Source organism: Podarcis bocagei, assembly GCF_964188305.1.
Source record: "Podarcis bocagei genome assembly, chromosome: 2".
NCBI classification, from domain to species: domain Eukaryota; kingdom Metazoa; phylum Chordata; class Lepidosauria; order Squamata; family Lacertidae; genus Podarcis; species Podarcis bocagei.
Window position 1 is genome coordinate 48,267,041 of NC_138126.1, and position 9,075 is coordinate 48,276,115.

Here is a 9,075-nt window from a genome sequence, read left to right on the forward strand (position 1 = left end):
ACTTCAAAGTAATTTCACACTACAATAAAAGTAATTGAAAACATAGAAAAATAGTTTAAAAGAATTGTGTGCGCGTGCACACACACACACAATTTCAAATCCAGTAGAGATACCAACTGGAGTTAAAAAAAAAAAAAACAACAACGTCTATTTGGAAGGCTTGTGAAAAGAGGAAAGTCCTCAACAGATGCCAAAAAGACAATAGAAAAGGCACCTGTCTGATATGCAAGGGGCAAGGCAACAAGATGGCCATGCCCCCTCCTTGGCCTGCAGGCCAGATACTTCCTTGTCTATGTTTCATGTTGGCGGCATCCCTAGCTTGGCTCCAGCTTGGTGGGGTGTGGCCCTGTTTCCACGGGCACTGTGGATGTCATAGAATCATAGATTTGTGGCAATGGAAGGGGCACCGAGGGTCATCTGGTCCAGCTCCCTGCAACGCAGGAATCTTAACTAAACCATCCAGGACAGATAGCCATCCAACCTCTGCTTAAAAACCTCCAAGGAAGGAGAGGCCTTCGCCTTCTGAGGGAGTCTGACTGTTCCACTGCCGAACAGCTCTGTCAGAAAGTTCTTCCTGATGCTTCGTCAGAATCTCCTTTCTTGGAACCCTTGGCTTCCGGTTCCGCTCTGCCTTAATGGAGGCAGCCACCATGACAGCGGGAGATCGTTGGCAAAGCAAGGATGTGTCACACACAGGAAGAACAAGGATATATTTTGAGTTCCTCACTTGTAGTTTTATAAATCATTTAAAGTGTCAACATGAATAGAAATTATTAATATTGCAGTTGTTGTATAGAGGATTATTATTGTTACCGGAACATAATGGAAATTAATAAGATTTTGGAATGCAGAAATAAAGAAAATCAACAAATCATCATATCTAGCACGCGGGGGGCCACTTTATCTAAATTATATAATTCGGTATTTGAATGATTTGTATTAATACTTGTATTATAAATTGGTATTGTTATAATGAGGCTATTATTGGATTGTAATTGAAAACTAATTAAAATTATTCTGAAGTCATTGATTTCCTCAAGAACAGGGAAAAACAAGCTTGCTCCATCTGGGAAACCCAGACAGATGGGCGGGGTAGAAATAAATTAGTAGTAGTAGTAGTAGTAGTAGTAGTAGTAGTAGTAGTGACAGCCCTTTAGATATTTGAAGACAACTATCATATGTCCTCTCAGTCACCTCTTGTCTAGGCTAAACGTATACAATTCCCTTAACTGTTCCTCATAAGGCTTGGTTTCCAGACCCTTGATCATCTTGGTCACCCTCCTCTGAACATGTTCCAGCTTGTCAATATACTTCTTAAATTGTGGTGACCAAAACTGGACACAGTACTCCAGGTGTGGACACAGTACTCAAGGCAGAACAGAGTGGTATTATTACTTCCCTTAATCAGGACACTATACTTCTGTCCATGCAGCCTAGAATAGCATTAGCAACTAGCTCCAACACACCAACTGCATCTTCAAATCCAGGATCAATGGTCAATGGTGTTGTTGTCCCACTATCCTGCATCCTAGGTCTCTTATCTATGTCAGCATTTCCCAGCACTGCTTCAAAAAGAAAATGGGGGGGGGGAACGACAGAGGTGAAAGATGGTGGGAAGCAGGAATGATGGGGAAATCCTTCTGCTCCCAGCAATTGGTTGGCCTACTGCAGTGTTTTTCAACCACTGTTCTGCGGCACACTAGTGTGCCGCGAGATGTTGCCTGGTGTGCCGTGGGAAAAATTGAAAAATTCGAAAGATTTTTTTTTTAAAAAAAAGTCAAATTTTCGCCCACTAGGCGGGTGCCAGACTGTGTCCACCCTATTTTCCATCCATCCTGGGTGGGGATCAGATCGGATGGGATCGGATGAGAGCGGACAGGCGGTCCGCTCTCATCCGATTCCCCATAGAGAGCAGCGGGGCTCTGACATCTCCCTCTCCGCACACAGTGGTGGTGTGCCTCGTGATTTTTTTCATGAAACAAGTGTGCCTTTGCCCCAAAAAGGTTGAAAAACACTGGCCTACTGTACAGGTTATTTATCTACTATCTCTTTTGGAATGTGGTTTGTTTGTTTGTTTGTTTGTTTGTTTGTTTGTTTGTTTGTTTGTTTACTGCCCTGCTTTCAACCTATGTGGACATTTTCTTCATCTGCCAACGGTCACCATTCACTCAGGAGACAACTGTGGTTGTCAGAAAGCTAGTCCATTCCTGTGTATGCTTCAAGCCTTTGTATCCATAGCTTAAGGACTTCTGCAGTGAAACCAACCAACTAACCATGAGCAGAAGTAAGGTGGCCAGGTGAAAAGGGGGATAGGGCTCCTGCACCTTTAATAGTTGTGTAGAAGAGGTGGAGTTTGATTGACAAGCTACATCTTCATCTGCTATATCTCCCTGTTCTGCCTCTGGCTACTCCATACAAAAGCAGGCCACACCTCCAGTTTCATAATCTCCCCAAGGCAGCACTATGTTATCTGGCAAATGTTTACTTCTAGTTTTAAGTAGGTATGCAACTTTGTGTGAGAGACAATAAGCCATTTGATGAAAGTGATACAGAAATGTTGAAAGGCTTAAGGCTCCTAATTATTGGTTACCAGGTGTAATTAACTATGTAAGCAACTGGCATCATCATTCTTATGACGAGAGATAATTGTCTCTTTGCCAAAAAGAATTTTGATCCGTTTTTCACAAGGAACCTATTATCCAGCTCTTCCTTATACAATGTTCTATATAAACCTAAAAGAGGAATAACTTGTTTGACAGAGACTGCCTTTTGTGCTATCATTCCTGACTCTGTCTTAAGGAATATGTTTGTTCACCTACAAGCTTTAAATTATACAGGAGTAAATTTAAAGTAAAGCTAGTGAAGTGAAGTTCAGGCATTCCCCCCTCCCCACATACCTGCGTACTACTCACATGGCTCCAGGAAATAAACAAACAAATAGAATCATACTAGGAAATGCTGGGGAGGATGTTATATAGATGGTATATAACACCAGTAAAACTGGGTAAAATGTATAAAGTGTGTAATAAATGTTGGAAGTGTAAGGAGACAGAAGGAACATTTTACCATATGTGGTGGGAATGTAAGAAGGTAAAAAGCTTCTGGGAGATGATTTATAATGAGTTAAAGAAAATGTTGAAATATACTTTTGTTAAAAAACCTGAAGCTCTCTTGTTGGGAATACTGGATAATGAAATTAGTAAAAAAGATGTGAAATTAGTTTTGTATGCAGTAACAGCAGCCAGAATTTTGCTGGCACAGAAATGGAAACAGGAAGAGATGCCCACGAAAAAAGAATGGAGGATGAAACTGATGGAATACGCAGAAATGGACAGATTGACGGGGAGAATTAGGAACCAACGTGACCAGAGATTCTCCGAGGACTGGAAGAAATTTGCAGAGTATATCAAAAATTTCTGTGATGAGCAAATAACGTTCGTTGGCTTTCAACAAGCTCTGTGAAATTACTGTTAGAAATATTGTTTAAAAAATATGATGTGATTAAGAGTATTTGAGTGCAATATAATATTGGGAAATGTGAGACGAGGATAAAAAAAATAAACGGAAAATTATCAGACAAGCTGAGGGAAGTTCTAGAAAAAAGGGTTTAAGTTAAAAATGGATGTATAATTTTGTAAAAATGTTTTGGTTTTTTTGATGGAAAATCTAATAAAAAATATTATTTTTTAAAAAAAGGAAATGCTGGGGAGAGCTGGGGAGTCCTCATGGCTCGTGAGGAGCCTCCCCGGAGCCCAAAGAGACTGTCAGTGAGGATGGAGGAAGCCCCAAATAGACTGGAGGTACACCGGGGCTTTGTTTAGGCTGTTCAGCTTCCCCGTCTAACAGCTGACACACATCGTAGAGCAGCAACAGCAGCAGTCACTTTCCCACATGTCCTTCAGCCTCCAACTGGCCCCAAAGTTTCAACTGTAGTTGAGGAGAGAGTTGTGTGGCGAGAGAGAGGGAGAGAGATCTGAAGAGCAGGGGAAACATTTTAGTGGCTGCTGCCCACTTTATTTCACTTACGCACCCAAGGTCCTGGAATGTAACCACATAAGGTGGTGGGGGCTGCCTGTATAGTAGCCGAGTACAGTAAAGTAAGTAACATGGTCCAGAAATTCAACCATTCAGTTGCATACAAGCAAAATGGTACATGTTTATTCAGAATAAGTTAAGTCCCGCTATATTTAATAGGACTTTCTCTCTAGTAAGTGTGTTTAGAAGTGCTCCCATAAGAATTCAGTGCTACCTGATGTAAGAATGGGAACCACATTCAAGTCTGTTTAATGCAATCGCTTTTCAACTACAAAGACTACCTTTTCTTGCTATATTCAAATAAGGCAAGAGTTTGTGTGAATGACCCTCCAGAACTCACAGAGCAAATGGTCAGCTATTTCCATATATGGCACCATGTGCATATTCCAATTCAGGAAGCCAGGAAAGGTCTGGACCTTTCTGCTAACAAATAAGTTTGCTAACCTACCATATCACTTCCAGGGGTATGGTGTCAGGAACGTGGACTCCTAGAGCGCAGGGGAAGAGTTAGACTCAGAAATTGAATTAAGTGGACGAGAGACCGACTCTGCAGATGAGAGCTGGCTGACAGAGTCGAGAAAGGGCAGTTCGACCCCCCCCCCTTCCCAGGGAAGACTCTGTTAGCTCTAAGAAGAGGAAGAGTTGGAAGGCAGCCAGAGCGTTGCTAGGCAATCAGCAGATAAGCAGCGGTCTGAGTCTGTGTTGAGTGGAAGTGGGGAGGGGGCAGGCCAGCCTCTCAGTCCTCGTCCAAGGTGACTGGATAAGATCAGAGGGCAATGGAAGGGCAAGAGGGAAAAGGCGGGAGTTTGGCGTCCTTCCTGCTGCGGGATGGACGAAGATTCAGACTGGCCAACCATCGTAAATGCAAGCAGGCGAGAAGCTGTGCTCTGGATGTGTCTTTTTAAAAATAAACTTATGTGCATAAAACTGCCGGAGAGTCATTCTTATCAGGGCTTGCTTGCCTACCAGAGATCATTACATGTGGCTTGGGCTGGATTTGAAGGCCAAACTCCAGGGGCTCCCAAACCAGTACCCAGACAGTGACAGGTAATGAGGTTAAAGGCTAACATTTGCCTTGTTTGCACCATCAGTCAGAGCAACCAGACCATCAGTCAGAGCAACCAGACCCTTGCCCTCTTGGCTAATAAAAACCAACAGAGAGGGAACAGCTGGCTGGGCCAGGGAGGTGATCAATGCTTTCTTACGAGAGGGGGTGGTTCCTGCCTGTTTGAAGAAGGCAGTGGTAAAACCACTATTTAAGAATACTTCCCTGGATTCAGAAAACCTAACTAACTACTGACCAGTTGCTAATCTCCCTTTCCTGGGCAAAGTTCTGGAGCAAGTGGTTGCAGACCAGATCCAAGTGCTTTTGGAAGAAACTGATTTTCTGGATCCATTTCAATCGGCCTGGTTTTGGCACAGAAACTGCTTTGGTTGCCTTGTATGGTGACCTCTGTTGAGAGAGAGACAAGGGAAACATCCCTGTTAATTCTTCTCAACCTCTCAGCGGCTTTCGATACCATCGACCATGGTATCCTTCTGGAGTGACTCTCTGAACTAGGGATGGGTGGCACCGCTTTGCAGCGGTTCCAGCCCTACTTGGATGGTCGTTCCCAGAGGGTGTTACTTGGGGAATGCTCTTCAGCCCCGTGGAACCTTCAGTGTGGGGTTCTGCAGGGCTCAATCCTATCCCCCATGTTGGTTAATTTCTATATGAAACTGCTGGGTGGGGTTATCCGGAGATTCAGAGTATGTTGTCAGCAGTATGCTGATGACACTCAGCTCTATTTCTCCTTTACATTTGCAGGTGCGGCGGTAGAAGCGCTGGACCAGTGTCTTGCCTCAGTAATGGCCTGGATGAGAGCCAACAAACTGAAGCTCAATCCACATAAGACTGAGGCACTGTTAGTGGGGGGTTCTCTAGACTGGATGGGTGGGAGATTGCCTGCTGTTGATGGGGTTACACTTCCTCTGAAGGAGCAGGTTTGTAGCTTGGGGGTACTCCTGGATCTTTGGCTGTCGTTCGAGGCTCAGGTGGCCTCAGTGGCCTGGAGTGCCTTCCATCAGCTTCGGCTGGTGGCTCAGCTATGGCCCTATCTGGACAGAGATAGCCTAACTACTGTTGCCTATGCTCTGGTAACCTCAAGGTTAGATTACTGCAATGAGTTATACATAGGGCTGTCTCTGAAGACGGTTCAGAAACTTAAGCTTGTGCCGAATTCAGCAACCAGGCTGCTCACCAGAGCACTACAATTTGATCATATTACACCAATACTGGTGTGACTGCACTAGCTACCAGTTAGTTTCCGGGCTCAATTCAAAGTGCTGGTTTTGACCTATAAAGCCTTAAATGGCTCAGGACCACAATACCTCAAGGACCGCCTCTTTCTATATGAACCTACCAGGACCCTGATATCATCTTCTGAGGTTGTTTTTCATGTGCCTCCTCCTTGAGAGGTCTGGAGGATGGCAACACAAGAATGGGCCTTCTCTGCAGTGGCTCCCTGTCTGTGGAATGCTCTCCCTAGGGAAGTTCGCCAGGTGCCTTCATTATACACCTTTAGGCACCAGGTAAAAACGTTCCTTTTTAACCAGGCCTTTGGTTGATCTGATTGACATCTTATCCCCTTTCAAAATGTGGGTCTTTTTAGGGGGTGGAATGTTATTGGGTTGTTGTATATATATTGTTTTTTATGTTGAATTTTTCTGTGAACCGCCCTGAGACCTCCAGGTATAGGGCGGTATATAAATTCAATAAAGAAGAAAGAGGAGGAGGAGGAGGATTGGGGAAGGTTACCACAGTATCTCTCCTTCCTTCCTTGACTTTTTAGCCCAGTGTGGCTGGCTAGACATGTACATGGTTTCAGATGTCCATGTATTATGTTTATATTAAATGTATATTATCCTTTTCTACAACAAAATAGTGCTTCTTTCCAAAGAAATGTATTGAGCACTAGAGCAGTAGAAGTTACCATTTTATTCCCAAATATGTGATTGTGCTATAATAAGAAGAAGAAGAAGAAAAAGAATTTATTATTTATACCCCACCCATCTGGCTGGGCTTCCCCAGCCACTCTGGGCGGCTTCCAAAAAAATATTAAAATACAGTATTATATCAAACATTAAAAGCTTCCCTAAACAAATTTGCTATAATTTGAGGGCATTTAAACTGCAAAAAGTGCAGGCGCCTGCAGTGTTTCTTTCTGATCAGGATTAGCAAACTGCTTTTTGTTCATTTGTTGCCCTAACATATCAGGAATGTAAAACTATTGTAAAGAGACCGGCAAGGAAGAGTTATGTGAAGTGAGTGTCTCACAACTGAAGTAATACACATTGCAATCTCAACAGAGTGCAGAGGATAAGACCATTAAGGCCATGCTCTAAAATTACTTTGTCACCCACACTGCTGCTTGTTTCCCCTCAAATCCAGCTATGTTAACTAGCCTTGGTATTTTGTCCTATCCCCTTATTTGCAGCTGTTTTGGTGCAATCAGAGGCTCCAGATGTCACAGTTAATGATGAGACAAGCAAGGATGCAGCTAGACAGCTCTGCCTGGATTCAAGTAGCCTCTAATAAGATATACGGTATCTGTTTCCACAGCCTATGCTAGCTTTCAGACCTCTTGCTAGCCACATTGCATATTCCCATTTGCACCTCCCACTGCCATACTGATCACTGCTGCTTGGCTGCAGGGGGACAAACCAGCTCCCTGTGCCAGAGTGAAATAGTATGGCTGTGATCCAAAGCCACTTTACCCGAAAGTAAGCCCGAGTGAATTCAGTAGGACTTACCTCTGAGTAGACATTCTTAGGACTGCTGTAACAAACTTTTTGCTGCCAAATCCAGCGTTCTCCTAGGATCCTTCACTTGTGTTGAGGCCCAAAAAATATTCAGTTCCCCTCTGACTGGACTATGGAATCCATGCCATTGATCTAAACTGTGTTGTATCCTGAAGTTTAGAAAACAAACACAAAACCTTGCTTTTCACTCACCTGAGTGCAAAGTACCCGGCCTGTGCTGCCTGATAATCCTGGGGTTTTCTAAAAGACTCAGATGACTGAGTAAGCAATTATAAACCCTGCCACCTGCTGGACACAATTCCTTAGCTCAAAGGCCATGTTGCCAGCTGCAGTTACAACCCTGTGTGTGTGTTTGCACTGTAAAACGACACCTATGGCTTTGACAACCTGGGATGTTCTGGCATACCTGCCAACACTTCACATTAACCCAGGAAAGTAAATATGAGTTGAGCTAATGACCTCAAAACACGCCTGGTCTATTTCATTGACATTTCACACATTTTGATCCAGGTTGGGAGTTGCAAATTAATTTTGATTAGGTCACCATGTGATAATTAAGTAGTTACACGTATTGCTGAACTTGTAATAAGGAGGATAAAAGGGCACACGTGACTGTGGCCAGGTTTCCATGTGTGCGTTTGCAAACACCCTGTCATTATTGGATGGTGCACCTTCAGATGGTAAGAACATGGTATTTATCATGTCCTAGAAAACTTGACTTCTTATTAGTCCCAGATTTCAGAAGAGGGTTGCTAACTGCTACGTGGTCCAAATCGGCAAACAAGGCAAGGTTGTGGTTGGACTCCATCATCTCAGATGGATGTTTTATGGTGGATGTATCCTGCAATAAAGTCATGGCACAATTAGAGTGCATTTGAGGTGGATTTCCCCATGCTGCCACATATTGCTGCCGGAGGAGCTACAGCACGAAAAAAGGACAAAAAGAAATCAGAACATTGGGATTTCAGCAGGATATGCACTGACTGGAAACGAAGCAGTGTGATCACTCCAAAACTTTTGCAAAGTGGAATTTCATGTGACCACACCAATAGCATCATGAGCATCATCACAATGGACGCACAATAGAAAGGACGCGTGGAAGGGTTCTGGCTTTGGCCATGCAGGCTGGGTGTCATGGGCCAGGAGGCAGCTTCACCTGCTGAGCAGCAGCCTGAAGGAGCAGAAGGCAAAGTGACACCTGCTGATGATCAGCCTTCTTGCTCCGGATGAGAACCAGCT

At 43.8% G+C, this 9,075-nt stretch overlaps 1 protein-coding gene across 2 annotated transcripts in view; it reads right to left on the bottom strand.

The window, feature by feature from the left end:
• ABHD6 (abhydrolase domain containing 6, acylglycerol lipase) overlaps positions 1–8,211 on the bottom strand; it is a 44,794-nt gene extending 36,583 nt beyond the window's left edge. The window contains exon 1 of one of the 2 annotated variants that reach the window (XM_081184321.1): positions 8,029–8,211. The gene's annotated coding sequence lies outside the window, so the exon portion shown is untranslated. The other variant, XM_081184319.1, reaches the window with a different exon arrangement.
• Positions 8,212–9,075: the final 864 nt, after the last annotated feature.